General features: G+C 70.3%; 4 non-coding genes across 4 annotated transcripts; all 4 read right to left on the bottom strand.

Annotated features, from left to right (window-relative positions):
• Positions 1–390: 390 nt before the first annotated feature.
• LOC138922204 (5S ribosomal RNA) lies at positions 391–509 on the bottom strand. The gene has a single exon (XR_011435269.1). It is a non-coding gene; the product is annotated as a 5S ribosomal RNA (ribosomal RNA).
• Positions 510–4587: 4078 nt separating this feature from the next.
• On the bottom strand, positions 4588–4706 carry LOC138922203 (5S ribosomal RNA). Its single transcript, XR_011435268.1, has one exon. It is a non-coding gene; the product is annotated as a 5S ribosomal RNA (ribosomal RNA).
• Positions 4707–8772: 4066 nt separating this feature from the next.
• Positions 8773–8891, bottom strand: LOC138922202 (5S ribosomal RNA). The gene has a single exon (XR_011435267.1). It is a non-coding gene; the product is annotated as a 5S ribosomal RNA (ribosomal RNA).
• Positions 8892–12959: 4068 nt separating this feature from the next.
• LOC138922201 (5S ribosomal RNA) lies at positions 12960–13078 on the bottom strand. The gene has a single exon (XR_011435265.1). It is a non-coding gene; the product is annotated as a 5S ribosomal RNA (ribosomal RNA).
• Positions 13079–15043: the final 1965 nt, after the last annotated feature.

The following is a 15043-nucleotide window of genomic DNA, read 5'->3' as shown; positions in this document are numbered from 1 at the left end:
AGGACGACTCTACCCGGCGGCTGGGGCGGCGGGGGCGGGGCGCCGAGGGAAGGGCTGGGGTGTCACCGGAGCGGGAGCCGAGCGGGTGGGGAAGAGGCCGAGGCCAGAGGGAGCCGGCGGGCGGCGTGTGCGGCGTCGGGGTCCCGGTCCCGGTCCCGGTCCCCGGTCCCGCCGGGCTGGCCCCCGATTGGCCCTGGGTTCGGGTGGGGCCGCGAGCTGGAAGGGTTGGGCTGTGGCGGGGAGGGGGTTGGGCCCTGCCCATGGGCGGTCGCCGGCGGGCCCGCGGGTGCGGGAGGGTGGCGGGGGGGGGTGGGGGAGGGCTGGCTGGAGGGGTGGGGGGCGTCCGCGGAGGACGGAGGCCCGGAGGCGGCAAAAGGCGAGGGAGGCAAAAGCCTACAGCACCCGGTATTCCCAGGCGGTCTCCCATCCAAGTACTAACCAGGCCCGACCCTGCTTAGCTTCCGAGATCAGACGAGATCGGGCGCGTTCAGGGTGGTATGGCCGTAGACGCTGGCGCCTGCCGCCGGCGCCCCTAAGAAGCCGCGCCGCGTCGCCCGGCCCGCGGCTCGCGCGCGCGCCCAGGCCTCTGTGACGCGCACCCGCCGCCGCCGGCGCCCCCTGCGCCCGCGCTCGGCCTGCCGCCTTCCTCCCGCTGCTGCCTCCCGCCGCGGCCGCCTCGGGCGCGGCCAGCGGGCCAGCCAAACCCTGCGCTGCCCCGCCCTGCTGCCCTCCCAGGGCGCGGAGGCCTGGAGCAGCCCGGGGTGCGAGGAGGCGGGGCGGGGCGGGCGGCGGTGGGAAACGAGGGGTGGTGGGGGCGGGGATGGGGGCGGGGCGCCTGGCTGGGCGCTCTCCCCTCGCGGCCCGGGAACACTCCAGGCCGCCCTGGCCGCTCGGATCCGGCGATGGGTCGCAGGAGATGCGGCTGCTGGGAGGTGGGGGGCGCGGGGCACTTGGCCCGAGGCGTCGGGGCGTCGGGCCGCCGGGCCCGTGCTCCTCTGAGTCCCCTCCGGCCCGAGGGGCCTCCCAGCGGGAGCCCTGACCTCTGCGGCGCCGGCCGGGCCCCGACTTGCCCAAACCCAGGCGGAGCCACCGGCGCGACCAGAGGGCGTCAGCGGAAGCCCGCCGCGCTGCCCCTGAGGGCGCGGGGAGGCGGGGCGGCCACCCTTCCCCCCGCCAGCGCCGCCCAGGAGACCGGCACCCCGCCCCCAACCCGCCCCTCGCGGGGACCCTGGACAGCTCCTGCTGGCGCCAGCCCAGAGACCCAGAGACAGAGACAGAGACAGAGACACGGAGAAACAGAGAAACGGCGACACGGAGAGGATCCAAGACACGGACCTAGACAGACACCCACCCTGACCCAGAGAGGCTCTGCCCAAGAGCTCGCTTCCCCCCCAGGAGGGCGGTGGTGCTGGAGCTGGGCCCGGGCCAGGAGGCAGGGGCCCCGGGGCTGGCGATCACCCCTGGGGCCCTAGGCCGCGCAGACAGGCTCTCAGGAGTCCCGGGCTCCCGGCATCGCTGCCCCGCCATCGCCCAGGAACCACAGACAGGCACCGGAGCTCGCTGGCGCGCTCTGTCTGCGCTTGCGTGTGCGTGTGCGTGTGCGTGTGCGTGTTGTGCGAGTGGGTGTGTAGGCGTGTGTGTGTGTGTGTGTGTGTGTGCGCGCGCGCGCGCCTGTGTGTCTGTGTGCCTGTGTGTGTGCGCGTCCGGGTTTGCGTGTTCCTTTCTCTCCGCTTCTTCACTCTGGCTCTTTTCCTCTTTCTGCCGGGCACCCCCGACCTTACTGAGGTGATAGAAGGAGCAGGCAGAAAAGTCAGGGCCCAGAGAACTTGGCACGAGAAAGCAGCTCCATCTACCAGACATGTAGAAGCCCCTCCCCGACGACCGACCGCAGCGTCCCCGTTCTGCTCAAGTGCCGCTGGGGACGTTGCCCGGGATCTCCCGCCCGCTAGGTCACCGACGAAGGCGCCTCCGTTTTCCCAAGAGCGCGCTCGCGCCCAGGACGGAGGGAGGAGCAGCACGGTGTGACGACGGGGAGGAAGAGTCGCGTCCGAAGGCCCGTCGGTGCCTGCCGACGTCCCGGCTCTCCCTGTCTCGAGACCTCTGGGCTTCAGGGTTCTGTGCCGCAAGGCTTTCCCGCCGCAGCCCCCGGGACCCAGGGCGCGCTGTGTGCGCTGCCCGTCTCCAGCGTTTGGGCCCTGTGGGCCTTCTTGCGTCCCACTGGAAAGGGGACCCTGGGACGGAGAGAAGACGGGCAGGGGGCGGGCTTCGGCAAAGAGAGCGACGGCCATCCACAGACGTCCGACGAGGCCCTCCGGGGCGCCAAGCTCTCCATTTTCCACGGCACGTGTCCTCGTCAGGTTCTGCCACCTCTCGCCGGCATGCGTAGGCACACCGCTGGTCTTGCGGCCCCAGAGGCGAGGAGGCGAACGCCCCGGAGGCCGAGATTGGCACCCGCGTTCTCGGCTGCTGGGTGGCCAGCACCTAGGAGAGTGTCTGGCCGGAAGCAGCCAGGCGATCGATCCCTGGGTGCTGGATGAGCCTCGGCGGCAAGAAGTAGGCTCGTGGGGAAGGACGGCGGCCGAGGCCCGGGCCCCCACCGAGGCCGCGCTCCGTGCTGAGCGGTCCGCTCCGTGTTTCCCGCTTGCGTTCTCACCAGCACTCGCCCCCGCAAGGAGGCACGAACTCCAGGACCCCCTCGCACCAGATGAGGAAAGCGCAGCTCAGGGAGGGCACGTCACTCGCGGGAGACGGCGGCCCTTGGGTTTCAGCTCAGGACTTCGGTCTCCCGAGCCTGCGTTTCGGGGCAAGGCTCCGGTCCCGCGCTCCGGGAAACTGACAGGGACGCAGTCCCGCTTCTCCCCGCAGAAGGTGCTCCTCGGAGATCAGATCCGGGGACCCGTCAGAACCACCCCGGGCACGAGCTGGCAGGGAGCGACGCGCACCGCCCCTGCCCCCCCATCCCGCAGCCCGCGGCCCGCAGCCCGCAGCCCGCAGCCCGCAGCCCGCAGCCCGCAGCCCGAGGAAGCGAGGAGCAGGCGATAGAGGCGCTGGGTTGGCAGGAGGGGACACGGGGCCGGCAGGAGAAGCGAACCGCGAAGAGACTCCCTCCCAGGACGACGATGGCTGAACGGGGAGAGGAGGGAGCTTTGGGTCCTCTCTCGTCCTGCTTTGACCGGGATGTCCCCATTTTTCCACAGCGAGCGAGTATGGCTCTTGGATTCGGTGGGGAAGACGTGGTTTATCTGGAGGACTTTTCCCTTCGGGGGTTCAAAGTCCGTTCTCTGAGGCAAGGCTCCCTCTCTGCCTCCCTGTCCTTCCCATTCGCCTCCCCGGAAGCCAGCTCTCCTCCCGGTTTCCTGGATCCCTTGGCCACGGTCCTCTGTTGCAAACACAGGCAGGTGCAAAGAAGATGCGAAAGGCTGCCCGAGCCACGCGAACGGAAAGCTGAAGCCAGGGAGCCAGGAAGGGCTGGCTGCTGAGGGAGGACGTGTCCTGTCAGGAGGCTTTTCAACTCCCTCTGACAGATGCGGCCTGGAGGGGCGGGGCCCGGCCGGGGCCCTGGGGTGGTAGGGGTCGGGTGTGAGGGGGTGGGTGGGGAGGCGGGGGGAGGCGGGAAGAGAGGGAGGCCCCCGAGTGAGGGGACACCAAAAGCCTCAGCCATCAAGACTCCTCATCTTTGCATCCAGCGTTCTCAAACTCAAAACGAACGCAAGCTCATCCACCAGGAGCAACGTAGCAGCGTTTCCAAGCGAGGCAGGACCGCCCGAAGGCGAAAGCAGAATGGGATCCTAGTCAGGTGGAGCTTGAAACTCAGACCCACCCACCCCCCTACCCCCCCACCACCTCCCCCCCTCCCCGCCACCCCGGGAAGGGGGCTTCTGGAAGGAAAAGCGAGACAAACTGACAGGGACAAACTTAGGTCGGGAAAGGAGTGTTGATTGTGAATGAGCCTCTCAAGGACAAGCGAGCGGGTACCAGGTTTTAGAAGATGACCTGCAGCGGCACAGACGCCAGCAAAGGCAGAAGCCATCCCGTCTTGGGTGAGGTGCCCGAGACGCGCCTCTCTAACCCAGTCCGCCCTGTCCTTGGAGAAGCGGGCGGTGTCTGGAAAAGCCTGACCAGGTGTCTTTCCTCGGTGGGCGGGGCTGGTCGCTTTGGGACCCGTTTGGGCCTCCCGGCACCGCCGTGGAATCCGTTCCACCTGACAGGACGACTCTACCCGGCGGCTGGGGCGGCGGGGGCGGGGCGCCGAGGGAAGGGCTGGGGTGTCACCGGAGCGGGAGCCGAGCGGGTGGGAAGAGGCCGAGGCCAGAGGGAGCCGGCGGGCGGCGTGTGCGGCGTCGGGGTCCCGGTCCCGGTCCCGGTCCCGGTCCCGCCGGGCTGGCCCCGATTGGCCCTGGGTTCGGGTGGGGCCGCGAGCTGGAAGGGTTGGGCTGTGGCGGGGAGGGGTTGGGCCCTGCCCATGGGCGGCGCCGGCGGGCCCGCGGTGCGGAGGGTGGCGGGGGGGGTGGGGGAGGGCTGGCTGGAGGGGTGGGGGGCGTCCGCGGAGGACGGAGGCCGGAGGCGGCAAAAGGCGAGGGAGGCAAAAGCCTACAGCACCCGGTATTCCCAGGCGGTCTCCCATCCAAGTACTAACCAGGCCCGACCCTGCTTAGCTTCCGAGATCAGACGAGATCGGGCGCGTTCAGGGTGGTATGGCCGTAGACGCTGGCGCCTGCCGCCGGCGCCCCTAAGAAGCCGCGCCGCGTCGCCCGGCCCGCGGCTCGCGCGCGCGCCCAGGCCTCTGTGACGCGCACCCGCCGCCGCCGGCGCCCCCTGCGCCCGCGCTCGGCCTGCCGCCTTCCTCCCGCTGCTGCCTCCCGCCGCGGCCGCCTCGGGCGCGGCCAGCGGGCCAGCCAAACCCTGCGCTGCCCCGCCCTGCTGCCCTCCCAGGGCGCGGAGGCCTGGAGCAGCCCGGGGTGCGAGGAGGCGGGGCGGGGCGGGCGGCGGTGGGAAACGAGGGGTGGTGGGGGCGGGGATGGGGGCGGGGCGCCTGGCTGGGCGCTCTCCCCTCGCGGCCCGGGAACACTCCAGGCCGCCCTGGCCGCTCGGATCCGGCGATGGGTCGCAGGAGATGCGGCTGCTGGGAGGTGGGGGGCGCGGGGCACTTGGCCCGAGGCGTCGGGGCGTCGGGCCGCCGGGCCCGTGCTCCTCTGAGTCCCCTCCGGCCCGAGGGGCCTCCCAGCGGGAGCCCTGACCTCTGCGGCGCCGGCCGGGCCCCGACTTGCCCAAACCCAGGCGGAGCCACCGGCGCGACCAGAGGGCGTCAGCGGAAGCCCGCCGCGCTGCCCCTGAGGGCGCGGGGAGGCGGGGCGGCCACCCTTCCTCCCGCCAGCGCCGCCCAGGAGACCGGCACCCCGCCCCCAACCCGCCCCTCGCGGGGACCCTGGACAGCTCCTGCTGGCGCCAGCCCAGAGACCCAGAGACAGAGACAGAGACAGAGACACGGAGAAACAGAGAAACGGCGACACGGAGAGGATCCAAGACACGGACCTAGACAGACACCCACCCTGACCCAGAGAGGCTCTGCCCAAGAGCTCGCTTCCCCCCCAGGAGGGCGGTGGTGCTGGAGCTGGGCCCGGGCCAGGAGGCAGGGGCCCCGGGGCTGGCGATCACCCCTGGGGCCCTAGGCCGCGCAGACAGGCTCTCAGGAGTCCCGGGCTCCCGGCATCGCTGCCCCGCCATCGCCCAGGAACCACAGACAGGCACCGGAGCTCGCTGGCGCGCTCTGTCTGCGCTTGCGTGTGCGTGTGCGTGTGCGTGTGCGTGTTGTGCGAGTGGGTGTGTAGGCGTGTGTGTGTGTGTGTGTGTGTGTGCGCGCGCGCGCGCGCCTGTGTGTCTGTGTGCCTGTGTGTGTGCGCGTCCGGGTTTGCGTGTTCCTTTCTCTCCGCTTCTTCACTCTGGCTCTTTTCCTCTTTCTGCCGGGCACCCCCGACCTTACTGAGGTGATAGAAGGAGCAGGCAGAAAAGTCAGGGCCCAGAGAACTTGGCACGAGAAAGCAGCTCCATCTACCAGACATGTAGAAGCCCCTCCCCGACGACCGACCGCAGCGTCCCCGTTCTGCTCAAGTGCCGCTGGGGACGTTGCCCGGGATCTCCCGCCCGCTAGGTCACCGACGAAGGCGCCTCCGTTTTCCCAAGAGCGCGCTCGCGCCCAGGACGGAGGGAGGAGCAGCACGGTGTGACGACGGGGAGGAAGAGTCGCGTCCGAAGGCCCGTCGGTGCCTGCCGACGTCCCGGCTCTCCCTGTCTCGAGACCTCTGGGCTTCAGGGTTCTGTGCCGCAAGGCTTTCCCGCCGCAGCCCCCGGGACCCAGGGCGCGCTGTGTGCGCTGCCCGTCTCCAGCGTTTGGGCCCTGTGGGCCTTCTTGCGTCCCACTGGAAAGGGGACCCTGGGACGGAGAGAAGACGGGCAGGGGGCGGGCTTCGGCAAAGAGAGCGACGGCCATCCACAGACGTCCGACGAGGCCCTCCGGGGCGCCAAGCTCTCCATTTTCCACGGCACGTGTCCTCGTCAGGTTCTGCCACCTCTCGCCGGCATGCGTAGGCACACCGCTGGTCTTGCGGCCCCAGAGGCGAGGAGGCGAACGCCCCGGAGGCCGAGATTGGCACCCGCGTTCTCGGCTGCTGGGTGGCCAGCACCTAGGAGAGTGTCTGGCCGGAAGCAGCCAGGCGATCGATCCCTGGGTGCTGGATGAGCCTCGGCGGCAAGAAGTAGGCTCGTGGGGAAGGACGGCGGCCGAGGCCCGGGCCCCCACCGAGGCCGCGCTCCGTGCTGAGCGGTCCGCTCCGTGTTTCCCGCTTGCGTTCTCACCAGCACTCGCCCCCGCAAGGAGGCACGAACTCCAGGACCCCCTCGCACCAGATGAGGAAAGCGCAGCTCAGGGAGGGCACGTCACTCGCGGGAGACGGCGGCCCTTGGGTTTCAGCTCAGGACTTCGGTCTCCCGAGCCTGCGTTTCGGGGCAAGGCTCCGGTCCCGCGCTCCGGGAAACTGACAGGGACGCAGTCCCGCTTCTCCCCGCAGAAGGTGCTCCTCGGAGATCAGATCCGGGGACCCGTCAGAACCACCCCGGGCACGAGCTGGCAGGGAGCGACGCGCACCGCCCCTCCCCCCCCATCCCGCAGCCCGCAGCCCGCAGCCCGCAGCCCGCAGCCCGCAGCCCGAGGAAGCGAGGAGCAGGCGATAGAGGCGCTGGGTTGGCAGGAGGGGAAACGGGGCCGGCAGGAGAAGCGAACCGCGGAGAGACTCCCTCCCAGGACGACGATGGCTGAACGGGGAGAGGAGGGAGCTTTGGGTCCTCTCTCGTCCTGCTTTGACCGGGATGTCCCCATTTTTCCACAGCGAGCGAGTATGGCTCTTGGATTCGGTGGGGAAGACGTGGTTTATCTGGAGGACTTTTCCCTTCGGGGGTTCAAAGTCCGTTCTCTGAGGCAAGGCTCCCTCTCTGCCTCCCTGTCCTTCCCATTCGCCTCCCCGGAAGCCAGCTCTCCTCCCGGTTTCCTGGATCCCTTGGCCACGGTCCTCTGTTGCAAACACAGGCAGGTGCAAAGAAGATGCGAAAGGCTGCCCGAGCCACGCGAACGGAAAGCTGAAGCCAGGGAGCCAGGAAGGGCTGGCTGCTGAGGGAGGACGTGTCCTGTCAGGAGGCTTTTCAACTCCCTCTGACAGATGCGGCCTGGAGGGGCGGGGCCCGGCCGGGGCCCTGGGGTGGTAGGGGTCGGGTGTGAGGGGGTGGGTGGGGAGGCGGGGGGAGGCGGGAAGAGAGGGAGGCCCCCGAGTGAGGGGACACCAAAAGCCTCAGCCATCAAGACTCCTCATCTTTGCATCCAGCGTTCTCAAACTCAAAACGAACGCAAGCTCATCCACCAGGAGCAACGTAGCAGCGTTTCCAAGCGAGGCAGGACCGCCCGAAGGCGAAAGCAGAATGGGATCCTAGTCAGGTGGAGCTTGAAACTCAGACCCACCCACCCCCCTACCCCCCCACCACCTCCCCCCCTCCCCGCCACCCCGGGAAGGGGGCTTCTGGAAGGAAAAGCGAGACAAACTGACAGGGACAAACTTAGGTCGGGAAAGGAGTGTTGATTGTGAATGAGCCTCTCAAGGACAAGCGAGCGGGTACCAGGTTTTAGAAGATGACCTGCAGCGGCACAGACGCCAGCAAAGGCAGAAGCCATCCCGTCTTGGGTGAGGTGCCCGAGACGCGCCTCTCTAACCCAGTCCGCCCTGTCCTTGGAGAAGCGGGCGGTGTCTGGAAAAGCCTGACCAGGTGTCTTTCCTCGGTGGGCGGGGCTGGTCGCTTTGGGACCCGTTTGGGCCTCCCGGCACCGCCGTGGAATCCGTTCCACCTGACAGGACGACTCTACCCGGCGGCTGGGGCGGCGGGGGCGGGGCGCCGAGGGAAGGGCTGGGGTGTCACCGGAGCGGGAGCCGAGCGGGTGGGAAGAGGCCGAGGCCAGAGGGAGCCGGCGGGCGGCGTGTGCGGCGTCGGGGTCCCGGTCCCGGTCCCGGTCCCGGTCCCGCCGGGCTGGCCCCGATTGGCCCTGGGTTCGGGTGGGGCCGCGAGCTGGAAGGGTTGGGCTGTGGCGGGGAGGGGTTGGGCCCTGCCCATGGGCGGCGCCGGCGGGCCCGCGGTGCGGAGGGTGGCGGGGGGGGTGGGGGAGGGCTGGCTGGAGGGGTGGGGGGCGTCCGCGGAGGACGGAGGCCGGAGGCGGCAAAAGGCGAGGGAGGCAAAAGCCTACAGCACCCGGTATTCCCAGGCGGTCTCCCATCCAAGTACTAACCAGGCCCGACCCTGCTTAGCTTCCGAGATCAGACGAGATCGGGCGCGTTCAGGGTGGTATGGCCGTAGACGCTGGCGCCTGCCGCCGGCGCCCCTAAGAAGCCGCGCCGCGTCGCCCGGCCCGCGGCTCGCGCGCGCGCCTAGGCCTCTGTGACGCGCACCCGCCGCCGCCGGCGCCCCCTGCGCCCGCGCTCGGCCTGCCGCCTTCCTCCCGCTGCTGCCTCCCGCCGCGGCCGCCTCGGGCGCGGCCAGCGGGCCAGCCAAACCCTGCGCTGCCCCGCCCTGCTGCCCTCCCAGGGCGCGGAGGCCTGGAGCAGCCCGGGGTGCGAGGAGGCGGGGCGGGGCGGGCGGCGGTGGGAAACGAGGGGTGGTGGGGGCGGGGATGGGGGCGGGGCGCCTGGCTGGGCGCTCTCCCCTCGCGGCCCGGGAACACTCCAGGCCGCCCTGGCCGCTCGGATCCGGCGATGGGTCGCAGGAGATGCGGCTGCTGGGAGGTGGGGGGCGCGGGGCACTTGGCCCGAGGCGTCGGGGCGTCGGGCCGCCGGGCCCGTGCTCCTCTGAGTCCCCTCCGGCCCGAGGGGCCTCCCAGCGGGAGCCCTGACCTCTGCGGCGCCGGCCGGGCCCCGACTTGCCCAAACCCAGGCGGAGCCACCGGCGCGACCAGAGGGCGTCAGCGGAAGCCCGCCGCGCTGCCCCTGAGGGCGCGGGGAGGCGGGGCGGCCACCCTTCCTCCCGCCAGCGCCGCCCAGGAGACCGGCACCCCGCCCCCAACCCGCCCCTCGCGGGGACCCTGGACAGCTCCTGCTGGCGCCAGCCCAGAGACCCAGAGACAGAGACAGAGACAGAGACACGGAGAAACAGAGAAACGGCGACACGGAGAGGATCCAAGACACGGACCTAGACAGACACCCACCCTGACCCAGAGAGGCTCTGCCCAAGAGCTCGCTTCCCCCCCAGGAGGGCGGTGGTGCTGGAGCTGGGCCCGGGCCAGGAGGCAGGGGCCCCGGGGCTGGCGATCACCCCTGGGGCCCTAGGCCGCGCAGACAGGCTCTCAGGAGTCCCGGGCTCCCGGCATCGCTGCCCCGCCATCGCCCAGGAACCACAGACAGGCACCGGAGCTCGCTGGCGCGCTCTGTCTGCGCTTGCGTGTGCGTGTGCGTGTGCGTGTGCGTGTTGTGCGAGTGGGTGTGTAGGCGTGTGTGTGTGTGTGTGTGTGTGTGCGCGCGCGCGCGCGCCTGTGTGTCTGTGTGCCTGTGTGTGTGCGCGTCCGGGTTTGCGTGTTCCTTTCTCTCCGCTTCTTCACTCTGGCTCTTTTCCTCTTTCTGCCGGGCACCCCCGACCTTACTGAGGTGATAGAAGGAGCAGGCAGAAAAGTCAGGGCCCAGAGAACTTGGCACGAGAAAGCAGCTCCATCTACCAGACATGTAGAAGCCCCTCCCCGACGACCGACCGCAGCGTCCCCGTTCTGCTCAAGTGCCGCTGGGGACGTTGCCCGGGATCTCCCGCCCGCTAGGTCACCGACGAAGGCGCCTCCGTTTTCCCAAGAGCGCGCTCGCGCCCAGGACGGAGGGAGGAGCAGCACGGTGTGACGACGGGGAGGAAGAGTCGCGTCCGAAGGCCCGTCGGTGCCTGCCGACGTCCCGGCTCTCCCTGTCTCGAGACCTCTGGGCTTCAGGGTTCTGTGCCGCAAGGCTTTCCCGCCGCAGCCCCCGGGACCCAGGGCGCGCTGTGTGCGCTGCCCGTCTCCAGCGTTTGGGCCCTGTGGGCCTTCTTGCGTCCCACTGGAAAGGGGACCCTGGGACGGAGAGAAGACGGGCAGGGGGCGGGCTTCGGCAAAGAGAGCGACGGCCATCCACAGACGTCCGACGAGGCCCTCCGGGGCGCCAAGCTCTCCATTTTCCACGGCACGTGTCCTCGTCAGGTTCTGCCACCTCTCGCCGGCATGCGTAGGCACACCGCTGGTCTTGCGGCCCCAGAGGCGAGGAGGCGAACGCCCCGGAGGCCGAGATTGGCACCCGCGTTCTCGGCTGCTGGGTGGCCAGCACCTAGGAGAGTGTCTGGCCGGAAGCAGCCAGGCGATCGATCCCTGGGTGCTGGATGAGCCTCGGCGGCAAGAAGTAGGCTCGTGGGGAAGGACGGCGGCCGAGGCCCGGGCCCCCACCGAGGCCGCGCTCCGTGCTGAGCGGTCCGCTCCGTGTTTCCCGCTTGCGTTCTCACCAGCACTCGCCCCCGCAAGGAGGCACGAACTCCAGGACCCCCTCGCACCAGATGAGGAAAGCGCAGCTCAGGGAGGGCACGTCACTCGCGGGAGACGGCGGCCCTTGGGTTTCAGCTCAGGACTTCGGTCTCCCGAGCCTGCGTTTCGGGGCAAGGCTCCGGTCCCGCGCTCCGGGAAACTGACAGGGACGCAGTCCCGCTTCTCCCCGCAGAAGGTGCTCCTCGGAGATCAGATCCGGGGACCCGTCAGAACCACCCCGGGCACGAGCTGGCAGGGAGCGACGCGCACCGCCCCTCCCCCCCCATCCCGCAGCCCGCAGCCCGCAGCCCGCAGCCCGCAGCCCGCAGCCCGAGGAAGCGAGGAGCAGGCGATAGAGGCGCTGGGTTGGCAGGAGGGGAAACGGGGCCGGCAGGAGAAGCGAACCGCGGAGAGACTCCCTCCCAGGACGACGATGGCTGAACGGGGAGAGGAGGGAGCTTTGGGTCCTCTCTCGTCCTGCTTTGACCGGGATGTCCCCATTTTTCCACAGCGAGCGAGTATGGCTCTTGGATTCGGTGGGGAAGACGTGGTTTATCTGGAGGACTTTTCCCTTCGGGGGTTCAAAGTCCGTTCTCTGAGGCAAGGCTCCCTCTCTGCCTCCCTGTCCTTCCCATTCGCCTCCCCGGAAGCCAGCTCTCCTCCCGGTTTCCTGGATCCCTTGGCCACGGTCCTCTGTTGCAAACACAGGCAGGTGCAAAGAAGATGCGAAAGGCTGCCCGAGCCACGCGAACGGAAAGCTGAAGCCAGGGAGCCAGGAAGGGCTGGCTGCTGAGGGAGGACGTGTCCTGTCAGGAGGCTTTTCAACTCCCTCTGACAGATGCGGCCTGGAGGGGCGGGGCCCGGCCGGGGCCCTGGGGTGGTAGGGGTCGGGTGTGAGGGGGTGGGTGGGGAGGCGGGGGGAGGCGGGAAGAGAGGGAGGCCCCCGAGTGAGGGGACACCAAAAGCCTCAGCCATCAAGACTCCTCATCTTTGCATCCAGCGTTCTCAAACTCAAAACGAACGCAAGCTCATCCACCAGGAGCAACGTAGCAGCGTTTCCAAGCGAGGCAGGACCGCCCGAAGGCGAAAGCAGAATGGGATCCCAGTCAGGTGGAGCTTGAAACTCAGACCCACCCACCCCCCTACCCCCCCACCACCTCCCCCCCTCCCCCCCACCCCGGGAAGGGGGCTTCTGGAAGGAAAAGCGAGACAAACTGACAGGGACAAACTTAGGTCGGGAAAGGAGTGTTGATTGTGAATGAGCCTCTCAAGGACAAGCGAGCGGGTACCAGGTTTTAGAAGATGACCTGCAGCGGCACAGACGCCAGCAAAGGCAGAAGCCATCCCGTCTTGGGTGAGGTGCCCGAGACGCGCCTCTCTAACCCAGTCCGCCCTGTCCTTGGAGAAGCGGGCGGTGTCTGGAAAAGCCTGACCAGGTGTCTTTCCTCGGTGGGCGGGGCTGGTCGCTTTGGGACCCGTTTGGGCCTCCCGGCACCGCCGTGGAATCCGTTCCACCTGACAGGACGACTCTACCCGGCGGCTGGGGCGGCGGGGGGCGGGGCGCCGAGGGAAGGGCTGGGGTGTCACCGGAGCGGGAGCCGAGCGGGTGGGAAGAGGCCGAGGCCAGAGGGAGCCGGCGGGCGGCGTGTGCGGCGTCGGGGTCCCGGTCCCGGTCCCGGTCCCGGTCCCGCCGGGCTGGCCCCGATTGGCCCTGGGTTCGGGTGGGGCCGCGAGCTGGAAGGGTTGGGCTGTGGCGGGGAGGGGTTGGGCCCTGCCCATGGGCGGCGCCGGCGGGCCCGCGGTGCGGAGGGTGGCGGGGGGGGGTGGGGGAGGGCTGGCTGGAGGGGTGGGGGGCGTCCGCGGAGGACGGAGGCCGGAGGCGGCAAAAGGCGAGGGAGGCAAAAGCCTACAGCACCCGGTATTCCCAGGCGGTCTCCCATCCAAGTACTAACCAGGCCCGACCCTGCTTAGCTTCCGAGATCAGACGAGATCGGGCGCGTTCAGGGTGGTATGGCCGTAGACGCTGGCGCCTGCCGCCGGCGCCCCTAAGAAGCCGCGCCGCGTCGCCCGGCCCGCGGCTCGCGCGCGCGCCCAGGCCTCTGTGACGCGCACCCGCCGCCGCCGGCGCCCCCTGCGCCCGCGCTCGGCCTGCCGCCTTCCTCCCGCTGCTGCCTCCCGCCGCGGCCGCCTCGGGCGCGGCCAGCGGGCCAGCCAAACCCTGCGCTGCCCCGCCCTGCTGCCCTCCCAGGGCGCGGAGGCCTGGAGCAGCCCGGGGTGCGAGGAGGCGGGGCGGGGCGGGCGGCGGTGGGAAACGAGGGGTGGTGGGGGCGGGGATGGGGGCGGGGCGCCTGGCTGGGCGCTCTCCCCTCGCGGCCCGGGAACACTCCAGGCCGCCCTGGCCGCTCGGATCCGGCGATGGGTCGCAGGAGATGCGGCTGCTGGGAGGTGGGGGGGCGCGGGGCACTTGGCCCGAGGCGTCGGGGCGTCGGGCCGCCGGGCCCGTGCTCCTCTGAGTCCCCTCCGGCCCGAGGGGCCTCCCAGCGGGAGCCCTGACCTCTGCGGCGCCGGCCGGGCCCCGACTTGCCCAAACCCAGGCGGAGCCACCGGCGCGACCAGAGGGCGTCAGCGGAAGCCCGCCGCGCTGCCCCTGAGGGCGCGGGGAGGCGGGGCGGCCACCCTTCCCCCCGCCAGCGCCGCCCAGGAGACCGGCACCCCGCCCCCAACCCGCCCCTCGCGGGGACCCTGGACAGCTCCTGCTGGCGCCAGCCCAGAGACCCAGAGACAGAGACAGAGACAGAGACACGGAGAAACAGAGAAACGGCGACACGGAGAGGATCCAAGACACGGACCTAGACAGACACCCACCCTGACCCAGAGAGGCTCTGCCCAAGAGCTCGCTTCCCCCCCAGGAGGGCGGTGGTGCTGGAGCTGGGCCCGGGCCAGGAGGCAGGGGCCCCGGGGCTGGCGATCACCCCTGGGGCCCTAGGCCGCGCAGACAGGCTCTCAGGAGTCCCGGGCTCCCGGCATCGCTGCCCCGCCATCGCCCAGGAACCACAGACAGGCACCGGAGCTCGCTGGCGCGCTCTGTCTGCGCTTGCGTGTGCGTGTGCGTGTGCGTGTGCGTGTTGTGCGAGTGGGTGTGTAGGCGTGTGTGTGTGTGTGTGTGTGTGTGCGCGCGCGCGCGCCTGTGTGTCTGTGTGCCTGTGTGTGTGCGCGTCCGGGTTTGCGTGTTCCTTTCTCTCCGCTTCTTCACTCTGGCTCTTTTCCTCTTTCTGCCGGGCACCCCCGACCTTACTGAGGTGATAGAAGGAGCAGGCAGAAAAGTCAGGGCCCAGAGAACTTGGCACGAGAAAGCAGCTCCATCTACCAGACATGTAGAAGCCCCTCCCCGACGACCGACCGCAGCGTCCCCGTTCTGCTCAAGTGCCGCTGGGGACGTTGCCCGGGATCTCCCGCCCGCTAGGTCACCGACGAAGGCGCCTCCGTTTTCCCAAGAGCGCGCTCGCGCCCAGGACGGAGGGAGGAGCAGCACGGTGTGACGACGGGGAGGAAGAGTCGCGTCCGAAGGCCCGTCGGTGCCTGCCGACGTCCCGGCTCTCCCTGTCTCGAGACCTCTGGGCTTCAGGGTTCTGTGCCGCAAGGCTTTCCCGCCGCAGCCCCCGGGACCCAGGGCGCGCTGTGTGCGCTGCCCGTCTCCAGCGTTTGGGCCCTGTGGGCCTTCTTGCGTCCCACTGGAAAGGGGACCCTGGGACGGAGAGAAGACGGGCAGGGGGCGGGCTTCGGCAAAGAGAGCGACGGCCATCCACAGACGTCCGACGAGGCCCTCCGGGGCGCCAAGCTCTCCATTTTCCACGGCACGTGTCCTCGTCAGGTTCTGCCACCTCTCGCCGGCATGCGTAGGCACACCGCTGGTCTTGCGGCCCCAGAGGCGAGGAGGCGAACGCCCCGGAGGCCGAGATTGGCACCCGCGTTCTCGGCTGCTGGGTG

The sequence above is a fragment of the Equus caballus genome, unplaced genomic scaffold (genome assembly GCF_041296265.1).
Source record: "Equus caballus isolate H_3958 breed thoroughbred unplaced genomic scaffold, TB-T2T haplotype2-0000611, whole genome shotgun sequence".
Taxonomy (NCBI): Eukaryota; Metazoa; Chordata; class Mammalia; order Perissodactyla; family Equidae; genus Equus; species Equus caballus.
Note: the sequence above shows the minus strand (reverse complement) of the source record. Positions and strands in the feature narration are given on the sequence as shown.